Source organism: Sardina pilchardus, chromosome 1, assembly GCF_963854185.1.
Source record: "Sardina pilchardus chromosome 1, fSarPil1.1, whole genome shotgun sequence".
NCBI classification, from domain to species: Eukaryota; Metazoa; Chordata; class Actinopteri; order Clupeiformes; family Clupeidae; genus Sardina; species Sardina pilchardus.
The window spans coordinates 12,458,477-12,478,473 of record NC_084994.1 but is presented as its reverse complement, the minus strand read 5'-3'; the positions used below and the strand labels follow the sequence as shown (position 1 = coordinate 12,478,473).

The 19,997-nt window shown below is 43.2% G+C and overlaps 1 long non-coding RNA gene across 1 annotated transcript; it reads left to right on the top strand.

Annotated features, from left to right (window-relative positions):
* Window positions 1-1,356: 1,356 nt before the first annotated feature.
* On the top strand, window positions 1,357-3,118 carry LOC134062200 (uncharacterized). Its single transcript, XR_009935419.1, has 3 exons — window positions 1,357-1,630; window positions 2,450-2,514; window positions 3,036-3,118. It is a non-coding gene; the product is annotated as an uncharacterized LOC134062200 (long non-coding RNA).
* Window positions 3,119-19,997: the final 16,879 nt, after the last annotated feature.

Here is a 19,997-nt window from a genome sequence, read left to right as displayed (position 1 = left end):
CAGTTTCTATCTATAGGCCTCTCTTATTTGGTATACTGACTAGACATTATTGAACAAACATAGGCTATTCATCTGTATTTCAGTATCTCAGTAGGTTAAAGTATTTTTTAGATACCTCCCTGCAATTACTTTTTGCAGGTTGTGATGTCTTCTATACGTTCTGACGTTACTGTTAAAATGGCGTAACTGTTAAATTCCAATATAGTGAGTAGGCTATTGGCAAAACCGATTGGCATTTTTATGTTGAGCCGGCAGGGGGCTCAGTTTAAAAAGTAACTAAGTTCGCACACACACATCAACAGATTCACACGCACAGATAAACACACTTCCACGGATTCCACACACACACACACACACACACACATGCGCACACATGCACATTCACACACACAGACAGACACACACACATCTTTATACAAGCAAACTCACACATGCACACACTCATATACACATGAGCTGCAAGAGTAGGAGATATACATACAGTATATTGCACAAATCGGTGATAAGGCAGGTTTAGACTTGCTGCAGACAACGCGTTCGTGTTCGTATCATGACTGCCTCGCGTATTTTGCGGTCGTTTGGTGCGTCGGTCGTGCACGTCGTCGCAAGCGAACATGACGCGTCCGCGAGATGCAATACTGATAAGAAAGTAGGGGGCGATCACTACAAAAAAAGGTGACTGCAAGATGCATTATCGACATCGAAGCTGGGGGCAATCATGAGAGTAAACAATGGCACATGGCCACATCCACATCTGATGTTACTATTCTCCCCCTAGTGAAGACCTCCAGTAGGGTGCGTAATGCTGCAGCGAGTCTGTACACCGGACACAGCAGGTCGCACATGGGCGCATATGCTTACGGTTGGTCTAACAGCAAGTATAATCCCAGCCATACAGGAAAGTTGACGAGCGTAATTCGTTTTGGAGAGAATGTGCAGAACTGAGCGGCGGTCATATTGTGTACCGCTATGCGGTGCATCTAGTTTGATGGGTAGGCCTATCGCAATTCAAATGCATGCGAGAGTGGCACACACATAAAAAGACGCTCTCACACAGTAAAACTTTGTTTTGCTCAACTGGGTGCTGAATCCTACATAGTAGGCTAGGCTAATACATCCAAAAGAAGCAAAGGCAAGCAGCAGTCGCAGATTTCATGTCAAACTTTTCGTTGTACGTCCAAAAAGTTTGAAATCTGTGAGTGCTGTCCTTGCTTCTTTCAGAGTATAGACTTAATAGGGAAGTTATGTATATAATTGAAGTTACGTTCCACTGAAATCAATTGAACTGATTACACCAGATATGTGTTTGAAAACACTGTTTTTACTTTTCTGGGTCTGACTCTTCCCAGACAGCACATTCAGTCTTGCCGACGTCGGCAATTGGAGGGCACCAGCGGCAAAGGATCGGCAGGGTTTTTTCCCCATGCACATCAAATAAAACTTGTCAGTTTAGGTGGGCAAATCATCGGCGGGACGAGTCTACCCGACAGCGCACATTGGAGATCGGCGGAGGAACCGTGAAGAACCATTTAGCCGATCCCGCTTCTTTTTTTTAAAATGCTGCCTGCTGCCGACGAGTATGAGAAGTCCGTTCGTTGGTCCACATCAAGCCGGCTGTGTAAGCACGAAGGTACGTTGAGCTTGTGTAAAATCCGTATGTCGCAAATGATATGATGATTTAATATATGATATGATATGATATGATTATGATATGATATATGATATATGATATATGATATGATATAGCAGCTATGATATATAATATTTGGTAAAATTAATACGGTGTAGATTAACCTTTTGAAGATAATAACGTTAGCAGCTAACGGTTACACAAGACGTTTCTCAAACTATCTGGTTGGCTGCTAACTGCTAACTTACATGAATATATATGGCTAACTTAGGATAACACATAAGTAAACTCATTGTAGAAGTGTTTTAATTCAGATATTGTATCCTATGACGTCTGTTGTGGTTATAAAATGCTTTAACGGGATGTGTTTTTAGCAAACGTCAGGTAGGTAGCTAGCGCTAGCGTTAGCGTTAGCGCAAGCATAATTATCTTGCCACTTTGCTGGCCGTACACAGCGAAATAACCGGAAGTAGAGCGGACGCCGCCTGTAGAGATGGAAAACTCCAGCTTCAGAAAGTAAAAATCCAGCCATGTATTGGTTCCACCTGTGCACTTAACGCAGGTGATCTCATTAATTAGCTGCTGTAGCTGAAGACTTGTGGTAATTAGAATCAGCTGGTTTAAGTGAATGGTTGGCATAGATATGTGCACATATATGTGGCAGGACTTTTATTTTCTGAAGCTGGACTTTTCCACCTCTGCATGTCTGTGAGTGCTTGACTAATAAGTAAACTTGTAAGTTTCTTTATATGTGATGCATTGGGTTAGCTCTGGATGATGATGTGCTTTGTGTAAAGGCTCTTTTTCTGTATTTCCTAGTGCCACAAGATGATTGGCAGCAAGAGTCAACCAGTGATGAAGGGATGCGCTCAACTGAATACAAGGTAATTAACACACGGGCACAGAACAGAGTCTGTTAAACAACTTTAATTGCTTACAAAGTTGTCACACAGACACTCAGTGCGGTTACATGACCAGTCCAGTCTAGTCATCTAGTCTATTCTGCAATCTGACTAGTTGTCTTAGTCTAAAACTACATATAGTCAAGTTAGTTTGACCCGAGAGCATGGTGGCTTGCTAGCAGGTCTCTTTAGATTAAAGACAATATTTCTACTATTAATTAATATGGGTAGGAAGTCTCTCTCTCTCTCTCTCTCTCTCTCTCTCTCTCTCTCTCTCTCTCTCTCTCTCTCTCTCTCTCTCTCTCTCTCTCTCTCTCTCTCTCTCTCTCTCTCTCTCTCTCTCTCTCTCTCTCTCTCTCTCTCTATGTAGGCTAGGCTGTGCAGAGTGCAAAAAGGCTGCCCTCATTCATACGGTCATTCTGACTGAATCTGATATGATCTGATACTGATAACCTGAAAATCATTTATCTTTGTTTTAACCGTTTTAATCTTTGTGTTTCAAGTGTCTGTGAACACAAACATGCAGCAGAGTCGTGAAACCCCTCAATCCCGTCCAGGCCTTCCAAACAGGACTCCTCTAAAGCCTACCTTACATTGCCAGACTTTGCAAAGATTTGGAAAAGATTTTTGAAAGACTACAGTCTCAGACCCTCTCACATCTAAAGACAATTCATTGAGTTTTTAGTCACAGACTAGTCACAGGCCAGTCTCAGATTAGGATTTTGCAAAGACTGTGGTCACTATTTACAAGACTGCTGCTAGATTCCTTCAAATTATTTCCATCGTGCACTAGGCTATACGTCATCATCAACAGGAACTCACATGATAGGCTACTCATATCAAAGTAATTTTTTTTGCGTTTCTGCAGCATTGTTTGATAGTGTGACATCACTAACAGATATAGAGTTGTTCTGTCACGTAGAATAGCCGACTAATAAATTATAAGAAATGAAATAACAAATAATCATAGGCTACAGCTGTAGCCTATTTTGCCCCTTCCGTTTTCGTGTTCGTCGACCGAGGTCACTATTGGTTTTTAATGTTCACGTCACTATTTGCATGAGCCACGACTGAAAAGACTTACGATAATATCAAACATGTTTGATATTGTCGTAACGGCAAAACTAGAAAAAGACTGACTCCGACGGACTTAAAACCGCTAAGATTGGCACCTTACACTAAACGATTTAGATGACGGGAGCGCGCCGAGATTCTAGTACAACTGGCAAGATTTCCGCCCGATTTTGGAAAAGTAGTCGGCGACTGTTAAAACAGACCAAAATCGTGCAATGTAAGCCAGCCTTAAGTAAGACATTTTAGTGTATGATGTGTTTTATGTGTCTATACTTCTTAAGGGCCGTTCACACCAAGAACGATAACGATAACTATAACGATAAAAGCGTCCACACAGGCCAACGATAAGAAAAGTCGCTCATGTTAATGAATGTGATGGCTAGAATATTATGGATTCTGATTGGCTGTTAGTTTTCTATCGTTCTCAAAATCGCTCTGAAAGTGATCAACAACGATATTGTTCTTCATGTCGTTATCGTTATAGTTTATGTGTGAACGTTGTCATTCATATTAACGAGAGCGATATTTATTTATAGTTATCGTTATCATTCTTGGTGTGAACGGGCCTTTAGTCTGTGTTATGGTAGGCTAGAGGCTGACACAGATGGGACTTCGTAGTCACTAGAGTAGCTGGCAGCCTGTTTCGTTTTTAATTTGGGTAGGAAGAAAAGTGTGTGTGTCTGTCTCTCTCTCTCTGCCGGTTCTTTGATGTAGGCTAGGCTGTGCAAAAAGTGCAAAAAGGCTGCCCTCATTCATACAGTCATTCTGACTGAATCTGATATGATCTAATACTAATTACCTGAAAGAATCAATCTTTGTTTTAACCATTTTAATCTTTGTGTTTCAAGTGTCTGTGAACACACACGCAGCATGGTTGTGAAACCCTTCAATCCCATCCAGGCCTTCCACACAGGACCCCTCTAAGTAAGACATATTTTAGTATATGATGTGTTTTTATGTGTCTATACTGTGTTATGGTAGGCTAGAGGCTGAGGCGGAGATTGCACTTGGTAGTCACTTTTGGTCTCCTTCACACACACACACACACACACACACACACACACACACACACACACACACACACACACACACACACAGTTCTATTAAAAAACAAGACATTTCATACTATGTATTTTTGTTAACCTCTATGGTCAAAGATCAGAAAGTGCTAGATCAGTTCCTGCTGGATGCACAGGTATTTTTGGCAGGTTCTCTCTGCTGTTGTCAGTAAACTACTGTATTATACGCATTGCTTGTTAAATGTATGTTGTCTAATTTTGTGTATTTTCTTCCTGTACTTTCCCCAGCTGTTGAAAGGCTCCTTTTGGAGCAGGTTGGACTCCAGCTGAAAATGGACTATGTAATACAACTCCAAAAAACAATGCACAATACACCTTCATTTTGACAATAGGCCTATTTCATATTTTATAGCCGATTCTGGTTATTTTCCAATAATCTTCTTTACACTAGATTTAAATGTAATAATGTAAATTAATAACATATCTAGCTTCTGTTTAATAAAAACATAACAGCTGCATGTACACTATACTGGCCATCCCCAAACTTCCCACAAAGTTGGGAGCATGGAATTGTCCATAGTCACGTCTGCAGTTGTCTACATTAAGTCGAATCCACCTATTGATTGACTGACTGACTGTTTTATTTTAAACTGACAGACTATTTGAAGGGATTTGTTATTTTTGTTGTATGTTTCAATGTGATTAGGTGAGTGCTGAAATAAATATGAATAAAATAAATGAGTTGAGTGTTGAAATAAATGTTTTGATATTTTGCAAAGACCAAGTAAAATAAATGTCAAGGTCATCTCCAGATGCCCTCCTATTTTGTTATTTCTTCCATTAGACCATCAAACTTAATTTTATCATCACTGATCCATTCTTGTTTTCTGTTAGACTGGCATTCCCAGGTTGCTTGTAGCCTAAACGGGCTTTGCTTGCTTCTCAACTAGCTCCCGTCAAATTGTTAAGGAAGACGTGTCACGTTATTAGTAGAATATATAACTGTTGTTGATGCACAATACACTCTAAAAAATGTTGGGTTAGATATAACCCAACCTTAACCCAGCTGCTGGTTAACTATTGGACCAACACCGCGTTGAGTTATACTAACCCAACACAGTGGGTACAAAATTAAACCCAGCAGGTTGGGTATGATTCTAACCCAAAACGCTGGGTTATATCAACACAACAATAGTCAGATTGCCACAATAGATTGGGTAAAATAAACTATTTGCTGGGTTATAACTATATAATTGCTGAGTATTATTCACACAGTATATTGGGTATAGATTCAACCCAAACCACTGGGTTACATCAACAGAACTGCTAGTTAAAATTACCACAGCCAAGTTTTCCAAACCCAGTAGGCTATGGGTAGCATTGAGAAAATGGGCAAATAAATACAATTCAACATAATTATTTACTTGACAGTTTACTTTATTTTTGAACAGATAGTCTAGTAGTCACAAAGGCATGTGATACTTCCACGAAGGCAGGCAGATTCTACAGTCCGTTTTGGGGGTCACCCCTGTCAATCAAAGACAGAAAAAGTGCATTAGTCACTGTACAGAACTTTACGAAAACTTCCATGAACCATTATCAGTGAATGATATTAACAGATATTAAAAATCCACCAGGAGACAAAATATTAGTGCAACACACTCAGAAACAATGACAACCTGATAGTATGGAGTTGTTTTAGGAGATGATCTGGAGCAGACGGACAAACACAAGTTCAGTAACGTTAGCCAGCTAGCTGCTAGCAGCTAATGTAAACACATTGGCTTTGACTGTGTTCGCTAACATTAGCTGCTAGCTGACAAACGTTAGCTAGCTGCTAGACCAAAACGAAGCATATAGCTGTTGTTATGCTATGTAGCCTAGTTCATTGTAAAAGTTCGTTTTGATCCTGTTCAGCAGGTTATACTCAGTGAAGACAGAACTATGTTTTCATGAGTCTGTCTTTGTGTAGATGTAACATTAACTGTAACTGTAAGTCTAATCTAATGTTAGCTAGCTGGCATGAATGACACGTCCTGCTTGAGGCTGAAATTGGCAGGCAGGTTATTCGTATCACATCCACCCTCTGGGTGGACTCTTAAAATCTGTTTGAATGATAATGCAATAAAATAAAGGTTAAAAGCAGATACATACCTTACGAAATGGCCTGATTTCCATTGCATGTTGACAGCAACTGTTGGACTGGACGGTTGGAAGAATAACGATTTTTCTTTTCAAATTTTAACTATGTAGCTGAGTAAAACCAACCCTATGCTGGGTAGTGTAGTGGGGGAGAGGAGGGGCACTGTTCTAAAATACAACCCAGAAAGCTGGGTTACCGAAAATAACACAACTTGAGTAAAAACAACTCCACAAAATGACCCAGCAGCCTAAACCCAGCAGTTGGGTAGAGAATATAACCCAGCATTTTTTAGAGTGTAGGAAACGTGTGAACACGATCTGACAGCAGCTAGCCTAAGCAAATCAATAAGACCTAATAGGTGGGATCCTAGTAGAGTGGCGGAAAGCATTCAAACGTCTCGCTCCTTTTGACTTAACTTCGGAAGGCCTGATTTTCGAGAGACGTAGCCGAAGATCAGCTGTTCCAGTGTTAAGTCAATGGGAGAGCGGCGTCTGAATGCTTTCCTCGCTGTAGTGGGACCGCGCCGCATAGGTCATGATAATATCGGGTTTAGGTGGGCTCACGGTCGGCGATCATTCTAATGCCGACATCTTCCCGACATCTTGCCGATTAGCTACCGATCTGCCTAAGACATCGCGCCGAGGCATTTTATGTCGGCGCAGGCACACCGCCCCGACGTCGGCAAGAGCTAAATTGCTGTCTGGGTTCTGTGTTATCTCTGCAGCAAATGTACTTCTCCTTGAGCTTCGGCATACTACAAACGGCCCAACAGACTTCATGAAACGTCTCGAGTGGGTGAATGAAGTAAAAGATATCCAAGCTTGTGACCTCATCTTTGCGTTCTGTTTGATTATCTCTCGCATGGGAACTGACATGGAAGCTGCCCTCAAGAGAATCCTAGGTAACGTTGGCATGGGAACAGGGAAACATGTCTGGCATGTCCACTATTGATAAAGGGTCATGCACATTTAGTAGCTTGTTCAGTGACAGTACAGGCTATGTCAGTGGGGTATATCTGATGCAAGCCAGCCTATAGCCTTATTCTGTAGCCTTTATAGGCACCTCGGTGCTCGGGCCCTAATAATAATAATAATAATAATAATAATAATCTCTACAGAAACAATAGGGCCTTGCACCTCGGTGCTCGGGCACTAATAATAATAATAATAATAATAATAATAAATATAGCTGCAAGCAGCAATGTGGGGGCCAAGCAGGCAGGACAAAAAGGCCAGAGTTGCCATGGTAACTCAATGCTGTTACGTCAGGCATGTAGTTTTAAGCAGTCACAAGAATTTTGATGTCAAACAACCCAAGATTGGCCGAGATGCGAGCTCACTTCCTGTTCGGTGGCTTCGCCGCCAATTTCGATTGGCTGTTGCGGGCGAACAGTTTAAGATATCATTCCAAAAAGCGAGGCTTATATTGGACTCGGGCTGAAGATCATCTGTGTGAAATTTCGTGAAGATCGGACACATTTCGCGACCTGTGGAAATGTTTAAGGGATTTTGATTAAATCCAATATGGCGGCCGAATCAAATACGATGATGTCACAATTTGAGCTGGGTCAGCCTAAGGACCTCCAACAGTATAACCAGGCACCAGTAGCAAGTTTAAATTCCAAACACATCAGCAGCTATAGGCCAAAATGCCTTTTTGCTAATTGCAGCGCCCCCTAGAGGTCAAATGTCACCAACTTTCTTGAGCCTCCTTCTGATGGGGTCCCGAGTCCATGTACTAATTTTGGTTTTGATGCGTGCAAGGGTTGCTGAAATATGATCCCACTTCCTGTTTGGCGGCTACGCCGTGGATTTCGATTGGCTGTTATGGGCCAACGGTAAAAGTTCCGAAGACGAAAAGCACGAGCTGAATTAGTCTTGGTCTGAAGATGCTCTGTGTCAAATTTGGTGAAAATCAGAGAAAAAATGTGACCTCCAATACATTTTAAGTGTTTTTGATAAAATCCAAAATGGCGGAAAATCCATCATGGCGGAAAATGACGTCACAGGGTGCGTTGAACTCGGGCAGGTCCAAGTATTCCAACGATACCTGACTTTTGAAAATTGGACTTACGGGTCAAAAGTTACGTGCGTGAACGCACATCGAACTTTGACCTGTTGGTGGCGCTAGAGGGTTCAAGGTGCCAGCATGAAACTTGGTGACATGAATGATGGGACATTTCCGAATCAGTGTGCCAAATTTCACAACTTTCCCGTAGTAGCAATGTGGGGGCCAAGCAGGCAGGAAAAAAAGGCTAGAGTTGCCATGGTAACTGAATGTTGTTATGTCAGGTATGTAGTTCTAAGCAGTCACAAGAAATTTGATGTCAAACAACCCAAGATTGGCCGAGAAGCGAGCTCACTTCCTGTTCGGCGGCTTCACCGCCAATTTCGATTGGCTGTTGCGGACGAACGGTTTAAGACATCCCTCCGAAAAGCAAGGCCTATATTAGACTCGGGCTGAAGATCATCCGTGTGAAGTATCATAAAGATCGGACACATTTTGCGACCTGTGGAAATGTTTAAGGGATTTTCATTAAATCCAATATGGAGGCCGAATTAAATATGAAGATGTCACAACTTGAGCTGGGTCAACCTAAGGACCTCCAACAGTATAACCAGGCACCAGTAGCAAGTTTTAATTTCAAACACATCAACAGCTACAGGCCAAAAGGCCTTTTTGCTAATTGCAGCGCCCCCTAGAGGTCAAACGTCACCAAATTTCTTGAGCCTCCTCCTAATGGGGTCCTGAGTCCATGTACCAAGTTTGGTTTTGATGCGTGCAAGGCTTGCTGAAATATGATCACACTTCCTGTTTGGCGGCTTCGCCGCGGATTTCGATTGGCTGTTACGGGCGAACGGTTAAAGTTCCGAAGATGAAAAGCACGAGCTGAATTAGTCTTGGTCTGAAGATGCTCTGTGTCAAATTTGGTGGAAATCAAAGAAAAATTGTGACCTCCAATACATTTGAAGTGTTTTTTATAAAATCCAAAATGGCGGAAAATCCATCATGGCGGAAAATGACGTCACAGGGTGCGTTAAACTCGGGCTGGTCCAAGGATTTAAAAAATACCTGGGTTTTGAAAATTGGCCCAAGGGGTCAAAAGTTACGTGCGTGAATGCACGTCCAACTTTGACCTGTTGGTGGCGCTAGAGAATTCAAGGTGCCGACATGAAATTTGGTGACATGAATATTTGGACTGTCCCTAATCAGTGTGCCAAATTTCACAACTTTCCCGTAGTCGGTTCTATGGGTTGCCATTGGTTTCAATGCACAGAGGAATAATAATAATAGTTTATAAATATAGCTGCAAGCAGCAATGTGGGGGCCAAGCAGGCAGGACAAAAAGGCCAAAGTTGCCATGGTAACTCGATGCTGTTACGTCAGGTATGTAGTTTTAAGCAGTCACAAGAATTTTGATGTCAAACAACCCAAGATTGGCCGAGATGCGAGCTCACTTCCTGTTCGGCGGCTTTGCTGCCAATTTCAATTGGCTGTTGCGGGCGAACGGTTTAAGACATCGTTACGAAAATCGAGGCCTATATTAGACTCGGGCTGAAGATCATCTGTGTGAAGTTTCGTGCAGATCGGATACATTTTGTGACCTGTGGAAATGTTTAAGGGGTTTTGATTAAATCCAATATGATGGCCAAATAAAATATGATGATGTCACAAATTGAGCTGGGTCAGCCTAAGGACCTCCAACAGTATAACCAGGCACCAGTAGCAAGTTTTAATTCCAAACACATCATCAGGTACAGGCCAAAAGGCCTTTTTGCTAATTGCAGCGCCCCCTAGAGGTCAAAGGTCACCAAATTTCTTGAGCCTCCTCTTGATGGGGTCCTGAGTCCATGTACTAAGATTGGCTTTGATGTGTCCAAGGGTTGCTGAGATATGAGCCCACTTCCTGTTTGGCGGCTTCGCCGCGATTTTCGATTGGCTGTTATGGGCCAACGGTATAAGTTCCGAAGACAAAAAGCACAAGCTGAATTAGTCTTGGTCTGAAAATGCTCTGTGTCAAATTTGGTGAAAATCAGAGAAAAATTGTGACCTCCAATACATTTTAAGTGTTTTTGATAAAATCCAAAATGGCGGAAAATCCATCATGGCGGAAAATGACCTCACAGGGTGCGTTGAACTCGGGCTGGTCCACGGATTCCAAAGATACCTGGTTTTTGAAAATTGGCCCAAGGGTTCAAAAGTTACGTGCATGAATGCACGTCCAACTTTGACCTGTTGGTGGCGCTAGAGAGTTCGAGGTGCCGACATGGAATTTGGTGATATGAATAATGGGACTGTTCCTAATCAGTGTGCCAAATTTCACAACTTTCCCGTAGTCGGTTCTATGGGCTGCCATTGACTTCAATGGCAGAGGAATAACAATAATAATAGTTTATAATAATAATAAGAAAACTAACAAACACAATGGGGTCCTCGCAGCTTCGCTGCTTGGCCCCCAAATATAGCTGCAAGCAGCAATGTGGGGGCCAAGCAGGCAGGACAAAAAGGCCAGAGTTGCCATGGTAACTGAATGTTGCTACGTCAGGTATGTAGTTCTAAGCAGTCACAACAATTTTGATGTCAAACAACCCAAGATTGGCCGAGAAGCGAGCTCACTTCCTGTTCAGCGGCTTCACAGCCAATTTTGATTGTCTGTTGCGGGCGAACGGTTTAAGATATCCCTCCGAAAAGCAAGGCCTATATTAGACTCGGGCTGAAGATCATCCGTGTGAAGTTTCATAAAGATCGGACACATTTTGCTACCTGTGGAAATGTTTAAAGGATTTTCATTAAATCCAATATGGAGGCCGATTCAAATATGATGATGTCACAAATTGAGCTGGGTCAACCTAAGGACCTCCAACAGTAGAACCAGGCACCAGTAGCAAGTTTTAATTCCAAACACATAAACAGCTACAGGCCAAAAGGCCTTTTTGCTAATTGCAGCGCCCCCTAGAGGTCAAAGGTCACCAAATTTCTTGGGCCTCCTTTTGATGGGGTCCTTAGTCCATGTACAAAGTTTGGCTTTGATGTGTGCAAGAGTTGCTGAAATATGATCCCACTTCCTGTTTGGCGGCTTCGCCGCGAGTTTTGATTGGCTGTTATGGGCCAACGGTAAAAGTTCCGAAGACGAAAAGCACGAGCTGAATTATGCTTGGTCAGAAGATGCTCTCTGTCAAATTTGGTGAAAATCAGAGAAAAAATGTGACCTCCAATACATTTTAAGTGTTTTTGATAAAATCCAAAATGGCGGAAAATCCATCATGGCGGAAAATGACGTCACAGGGTGCGTTGAACTCGGGCAGGTCCAAGTATTCCAACGATACCTGACTTTTGAAAATTGAACTTACGGGTCAAAAGTTACGTGCGTGAACGCACATACAACTTTGACCTGTTGGTGGCGCTAGAGGGTTCAAGGTGCCAGCATGAAACTTGGTGACATGAATGATGGGACAGTGCCGAATCAGTGTGCCAAATTTCACAACTTTCCCGTAGTCGGTTCTATGGGCTGCCATTGACTTCAATGGCAGAGGAATAACAATAATAATAGTTTATAATAATAATAAGAAAACTAACAAACACAATGGGGTCCTCGCAGCTTCGCTGCTTGGCCCCCAAATATAGCTGCAAGCAGCAATGTGGGGGCCAAGCAGGCAGGACAAAAAGGCCAGAGTTGCCACGGTAACTCAATGTTGCTACGTCAGGTATGTAGTTTTAAGCAGTCACAAGAATTTTGATGTCAAACAACCCAAGAGTGGCCGAGAAGCCAGCTCACTTCCTCTTCGGCGGCTTCATCGTCAATTTTGATTGGCTGTTGCGGGTGAACGGTTTAAGATATCGTTCCGAAAAGCAAGGCCTATGTTAAACTCGGGCTGAAGATCATCCCTGTGAAGTTTCGTGCAGATCGGATAAATTTTGTGACCTGTGGAAATGTTTAAGGGATTTTGATTAAATCCAATATGGCGGCCGAATTAAATATGATGATGTCACAAATTGAGCTGGGTTATCCTAAGGACCTTCAACAGTATAACCAGGCACCAGTAGCAAGTTTTAATTTCAAACACATCAACAGCTACGGGCCAAAATGCCTTTTTGCTAATTGCAGCGCCCCCTAGAGGTCAAAGGTCACCAAATTTCTTGAGCCTCCTTCTTATGGGCTCCTGAGTCCATGTACCAAGTTTGGTTTTGATGTGTGTAAGGGTTGCTGAGATATGAGCCCACTTCCTGTTTGGCGGCTTCATTGCGAAGTTTGATTGGCTGTTATGGGCCAACGGTAAAAGTTCCGAGGATGAAAAGCACGAGCTAAATTAGTCTTGGTCTGAAGATGCTCTGTGTCAAATTTGGTGAAAATCAGAGAAAAATTGTGACCTCCAATACATTTTAAGTGTTTTTGATAAAATCCAAAATGGCGGAAAATCCATCATGGCGGAAAATGACGTCATAGGGTGCGTTGAACTCGGACTGGTCCAAGGATTCTATAGATACCTGATTTGTGAAAATTGGACCAACGGGTCAATAGTTACATGTGTGAACGCACGTCCAACTTTGACCTGTTGGTGGCGCTAGAGGGCTTAAGCTGCAGACATGAAACTTGGTGTGAAGAATATTCAGACTGTCCTTAATCAGTGTGCCAAATTTCACAACTTTCCCGTAGTCGGTTCTATGGGCTGCCATTGGTTTCAATGCACAGAGGAATAATAATAGTTTATAAATATAGCTGCAAGCAGCAATGTGGGGGCCAAGCAGGCAGGACAAAAAGGCCAGAGTTGCCAAGGTAACTCAATGCTGTTACGTCAGGCATGTAGTTTTAAGCAGTCACAATAATTTTGATGTCAAACTACCCAAGATTGGCCGAGATTCAAGCCCATTTCCTTTTTGGCGGCTTCGCCACCGAATTCGATTGGCCGTTGCGGGTGAACGGTTTAAGATATCGTTCCGAAAACCAAGACCTATATTAGACTCGGGCTGAAGATCATCTGTGTGAAGTTTCGTGCAGATCGAATACATTTTGTGACCTGTGGAAATGTTTAAGGGGTTTTGATTAAATCCAATATGGCGGCCGAATCAAATATGATGATGTCACAAATTGAGCTGGGTCAGCCTAAGGACCTCCAACAGTATAACCAGGCACCAGTAGCAAGTTTAAATTCCAAACACATCAACAGCTACAGGCCAAAATGCCTTTTTGCTAATTGCAGCGCCCCCTAGAGGTCAAAGGTCACCAGATTTCTTGAGCCTCCTCTTGATGTGGTCTTGAGTCCATGTACTAAGTTTGGCTTTGATGTGTGCAAGGGTTGCTGAGATATGAGCCCACTTCCTGTTTGGCGGCTTCGCCGCGAGTTTCGATTGGCTGTTATGGGCCAACGGTACAAGTTCCGAAGACGAAAAGCACGAGCTGAATTAGTCTTGGTCTGAAGATGCTCTGTGTCAAATTTGGTGAAAATCAGAGAAAAATTGTGACCTCCAATACATTTTAAGTGTTTTTGATAAAATCCAAAATGGCGGAAAATCCATCATGGCGGAAAATGATGTCACAGGGTGCGTTGAACTCGGGCTGGTCCAAGGATTCCAAAGATACCTGGTTTTCGAAAATTGGCCCAAGGGTTCAAACGTTACGTGCATGAACGCACGTCCAACTTTGACCTGTTGGTGGCGCTAGAGAGTTCGAGGTGCCAAAATGGAATTTGGTGATATGAATAATGGGACTGTCCCTAATCAGTGTGCCAAATTTCACAACTTTCCCGTAGTCGGTTCTATGGGCTGCCATTGACTTCAATGGCAGAGGAATAACAATAATAATAGTTTATAAATATAGCTGCAAGCAGCAATGTGGGGGCCAAGCAGGTAGGTCAAAAGGCCAGAGTTGCCACGGTAACTCAATGCTGTCACGTCAGGTATGCAGTTTTAAGCAGTCACAAGAATTTTGACGTCAAACAACCCAAGATTGGCCGAGATGCGAGCTCACTTCCTGTTTGGCGGCTTTGCTGCCAATTTCGATTGGCTGTTTCGGGCGAACGGTTTAAGATATCGTTCCGAAAAGCAAGGCCTATATTAGACTCGGGCTGAAGATCATCTGTGTGAAGTTTTGTGAAGATCGGACACATTTTGCCACCTGTGGATATGTTTAAGGGATTTTGATTAAATCCAATATGGTGGCCTAATCAAATATGATGATGTCACAAATTCAGCTGGGTCAACCTAAGGACCTCCAACAGGATAATCAGGCACCAGTAGCAAGTTTTAATTCCAAATACATCAACAGCTACAGGCCAAAATGCCTTTTTGCTAATTGCAGCGCCCCCTAGAGGTCAAAGGTCACCACATTTCTTGAGCCTCCTCCTGATGGGGTCTTGAGTCCATGTATCAAGTTTGGTTTTGATGCGTGCAAGGGTTGCTGAAATATGAGCCCACTTCCTGTTTGGCGGCTTCGCCGCGAGTTTCGATTGGCTGTTATGGGCCAACGGTTAAAGTTCCGAAGATGAAAAGCACGAGCTGAATTAGTCTTGGTCTGAAGATGCTCTGTGTCAAATTTGGTGAAAATCAGAGAAAAATTGTGACCTCCAATACATTTTAAGTTTTTTTGATAAAATCCAAAATGGCGGAAAATCCATCATGGCGGAAAATGATGGCATAGGGTGCGTTGAACTCGGACTGGTGCAAGGATTCTATAGATACCTGATTTGTGAAAATTGGACCAACGGGTCAATAGTTACGTGTGTGAACGCACGTCCAACTTTGACCTGTTGGTGGCGCTAAAGGGCTTGAGCTGCCGACATGAAACTTGGTGTGAAGAATATTCAGACTGTCCCCAATCAGTGTGCCAAATTTCACAACTTTCCCGTAGTCGGTTCTATGGGCTGCCATTGGTTTCAATGCACAGAGGAATAATAATAGTTTATAATAATAATAAGAAAACTAACAAACACAATGGGGTCCTCGCAGCTTCGCTGCTTGGCCCCCAAATATAGCTGCAAGCAGCAATGTGGGGGCCAAGCAGGCAGGACAAAAAGGCCAGAGTTGCCATGGTAACTCAATGCTGTTACGTCAGGCATGTAGTTTTAAGCAGTCACAAGAATTTTGATGTCAAACAACCCAAGATTGGCCGAGATGCGAGCTCACTTCCTGTTCGGTGGCTTCGCCACTATTTTAGATTGGCTGTTGCGGCCGAACGGTTTCAGATATCCTTTCGAAAAGCAAGGCCTATGTTACATTCGGGCTGAAGATCATCCCTGTGAAGTTTCGTGCAGATCTGATAAATTTTGTGACCTGTGGAAATGTTTAAGGGATTTTGATTTAATCCAATATGGCGGCCGAATCAAAAAGGTTGATGTCACAAATTGAGCTGGGTCAGCCTAAGGACCTCCAACAGTATAACCAGGCACCAGTAGCAAGATTTAATTCCAAACAAATCAACAGCTACAGGCCAAAATGCCTTTTTGCTAATTGCAGCGCCCCCTAGAGGTCAAAGGTCACCAAATTGCTTGAGCCTCCTCCTGATGGGGTCCAGAGTACATGTACTAAGTTTGGTTTTGATGCGTGCAAGGGTTGCTGAGATATGAGCCCACTTCCTGTTTGGCGGCTTCGCCGCGAGTTTCGATTGGCTGTTATGGGCCAACGGTATAAGTTCCGAAGAGGAAAAGCACGAGCTGTATTTGTCTTAGTCTGAAGATGCTCTGTGTCAAATTTGGTGAATATCAGAGAAAAATTGTGATCCCCAATACATTTTAAGTGTTTTTGATGAAATCCAAAATGGCGGAAAATCCATCATGGCGGAAAATGACGTCACAGGGTGCGTTGAACTCGGGCTTGTCCAAGGATTTCAAAGATACCTGGTTTTTGAAAATTGGCCCAAGGGCTCAAAAGTTACGTGCGTGAACGCACGTTCAACTTTGACCTATTGGTGGCGCTAGAGAGTTTGAGGTGCCGACATGAAACGTGGTCACAGTCATCATCAGACTGTCCCCAATCAGTGTGCTAAATTTCACAACTTTTGACCAGTCGGTTCTATGGGTTGCCATTGACTTCAATGCACAGAGGAATAATAATAATAATAGTTTATAAATATAGCTGCTAGCAGCAATGTGGGGGCCAAGCAGGCAAGTCAAAAGGCCAGAGTTGCCATGGTAACTCAATTCCGTTTCGTCAGGTATATGGTTTAAACAGTCACAAGAATTTTCATGTCGAACAACCCAAGATTGGCCGAGATGCAAGCCCACTTCCTGTTCGGCGGCTTCGCCGTCAATTTCGATTCGCTGTTGCGGGCGAACGGTTTAAGATATCCTTCCGAAAATCAAGTCCTATGTTACACTCGGGCTGCAGATCATCCGTGTGAAGTTTCGTGCAGATCGGATAAGGTTTGTGACCTGTGGAAATGTTTAAGGGATTTTGATTTAATCCAATATGGCGGCCGAATCAAAAAGGTTGATGTCACAAATTGAAATGGGTCAGCCTAAAGACCTCCCACAGTATAACCAGACACCAGTAGCAAGTTAAAATTCCAAACACATCAACAGCTACAGGCCAAAATGTCTTTTTGCTAATTACGGCGCCCTCTAGAGGTCAAAGGTCACCAAATTTCTTGAGCCTCCTCCTGATGGGGTCCAGAGTACATGTCCCAGGTATGGTTTTGATGTGTGCAATGGTTGCTGAAATATGAGCCCACTTCCTGTTTGGCGGCTTCGCCACGAGTTTTGATTGGCTGTTATGGGCCAACGGTAAAAGTTCCGAAGACGAAAAGCACGAGCTGAATTTATCTTGGTCTGAAGATGCTCTGTGCCAAATTTGGTGATAATCAGATAAAAATTGTGACCTCCAATACATTTTAAGGGTTTTTGATAAAATCCAAAATGGCGGAAAATCCATCATGGCGGAAAATGACGTCACAGGGTGCGTTGAACTCGGGCTGGTCCAGGGATTACAAAGATACCTGGTTTTTTGAAAATTGGCCCAAGGGTTCAAAAGTTACGTGCGTGAACGCACGTCCAACTTTGACCTGTTGGTGGCGCTAGAGGGCTTGAGTTGCCGACATAAAACTTGGTGACATGAATAATGGGACTGTCCCTAATCAGGGTGCCAAATTTCACAACTTTTCACCAGTCGGTTCTATGGGCTGCCATTGACTCCCATGGCGGAAGCATAATAATAATAAGAAAACTAACAAACACAATGGGGTCCTCGCAGCTTCGCTGCTTGGCCCCCAATAATAATAATAAGAAAACTAACAAACACAATGGGGTCCTCGCAGCTTCGCTGCTTGGCCCCCAATAATAATAAGAAAACTAACAAACACAATGGGGTCCTCGCAGCTTCGCTGCTTGGCCCCCAAATATAGCTGCAAGCAGCAATGTGGGGGCCAAGCAGGCAGGACAAAAAGGCTAGAGTTGCCATGGTAACTGAATGTTGTTACGTCAGGTATGTAGTTCTAAGCAGTCACAAGAATTTTGATGTCAAACAACCCAAGATTGGCCGAGAAGCGAGCTCACTTCCTGTTCGGCGGCTTCACCGCCAATTTCGATTGGCTGTTGCGGGCGAACGGTTTAAGATATCCCTCCGAAAAAGCAAGGCCTATATTAGACTCGGGCTGAAGATCATCCGTGTGAAGTTTCATAAAGATCAGACACATTTTGCGACCTGTGGAAATGTTTAAGGGATTTTCATTAAATCCAATATGGAGGCCGATTCAAATATGATGATGTCACAAGTTGAGCTAGGTCAACCTAAGGACCTCCAACAGTATAACCAGGCACCAGTAGTAAGTTTTAATTCCAAACACATCAACAGCTACAGGCCAAAAGGCCTTTTTGCTAATTACAGCGCCCCCTAGAGGTCAAAGGTCACCAAATTTCTTGAGCCTCCTTCTAATGGGGTCCTAAGTCCATGTACTAAGTTTGGCTTTGATGCGTGCAAGAGTTGCTGAGATATGAGCCCACTTCCTGTTTGGCGGCTTCGCCGCGAGTTTCGATTGGCTGTTATGGGCCAACGGTATAAGTTCCGAAGACAAAAAGCACGAGCTGTATTTGTCTTTGTCTGAAGATGCTCTGTGTTAAATTTGGTGAAAATCAGAGAAAAAATGTGACCCCCAATACATTTTAAGTGTTTTTGATGAAATACAAAATGGCGGAAAATCCATCATGGCGGAAAATGACGTCACAGGGTGCGTTGAACTCGGGCTGGTCCAAGGATTCCAAAGGTACCTGGTTTTTGAAAATTGGCCCAAGGGTTCAAAAGTTACGTGCGTGAACGCATGTCCAACTTTGACCTGTTGGTGGCGCTAGAGAGTTCGAGGTGCTGACAAGAAATTTGGTGATTTGAATAATGGGACTGTCCTTAATCAGTGTGCCAAATTTCAAAACTTTCCCGTAGTCGGTTCTATGGGCTGCCATTGACTTCAATGGCAGAGGAATAATAATAATAGTTTATAAATATAGCTGCAAGCAGCAATGAAGGGGCCAAGCAGTAGGCCAGAGTAACCACGGCAACTCGACGCTGTTAGCTCAATGAGACATTATGGCCGTAAGCAGTCAGAGCAAGTTTCATGTCTAACACGTGAAAAGTTACAGGCCAACTTGCATTTTTGCTAATTGCAGGTATCCTAAAGGTCAAAGGTCACCAAATGTCTTGGGCGTCCTCCCGATGGGATCCCAAGTCCATATGCCAAGTTTGGTTTTGATAGACGCAAAGGCTGCTGAGATCTGAGCTCACTTCCTGTTTGGCGGCTTCGCCACGAATTTCGATTGGCTGCGACGGGAAAACGCTTCTGTCAATTGTTACAGAAATCAACACACTCACAAGGCATGGTCTGAAGATGGTCTGTGCCAATTTTGGTGAGGATCAGATGAAATTTGTGACCTCCGAAAACGTATTAGTGTTTTCGATTAAATACAATATGGCGGCCGAATCAATTACGTTGAAGTCAGAAATTGCCATCTGTCCGCATAAGGATCTTCCGAAGTATTACTAGACATCACTAGTATATTGTAATTCTAAGCACAACGGCAGTTATAGGCCAAAAGGCATGCTTCTGAATTACAGCGCCCCCTAGAGGTCAAAGGTCACTAAATTTCTTGAGCGTCCTCCTGACTAGGTCATCAGTCCATCTATTAAGTTTGCTTTTGATACATGCAAGGGTTGCTGAGATATGAGCTCACTTCCTGTTTGGCGGCTTCGCCGCCAATTTTGATTGGCGGCTAGGGGCTAACGGTGATAGTTCCGAAGACAAAAAGCAATGC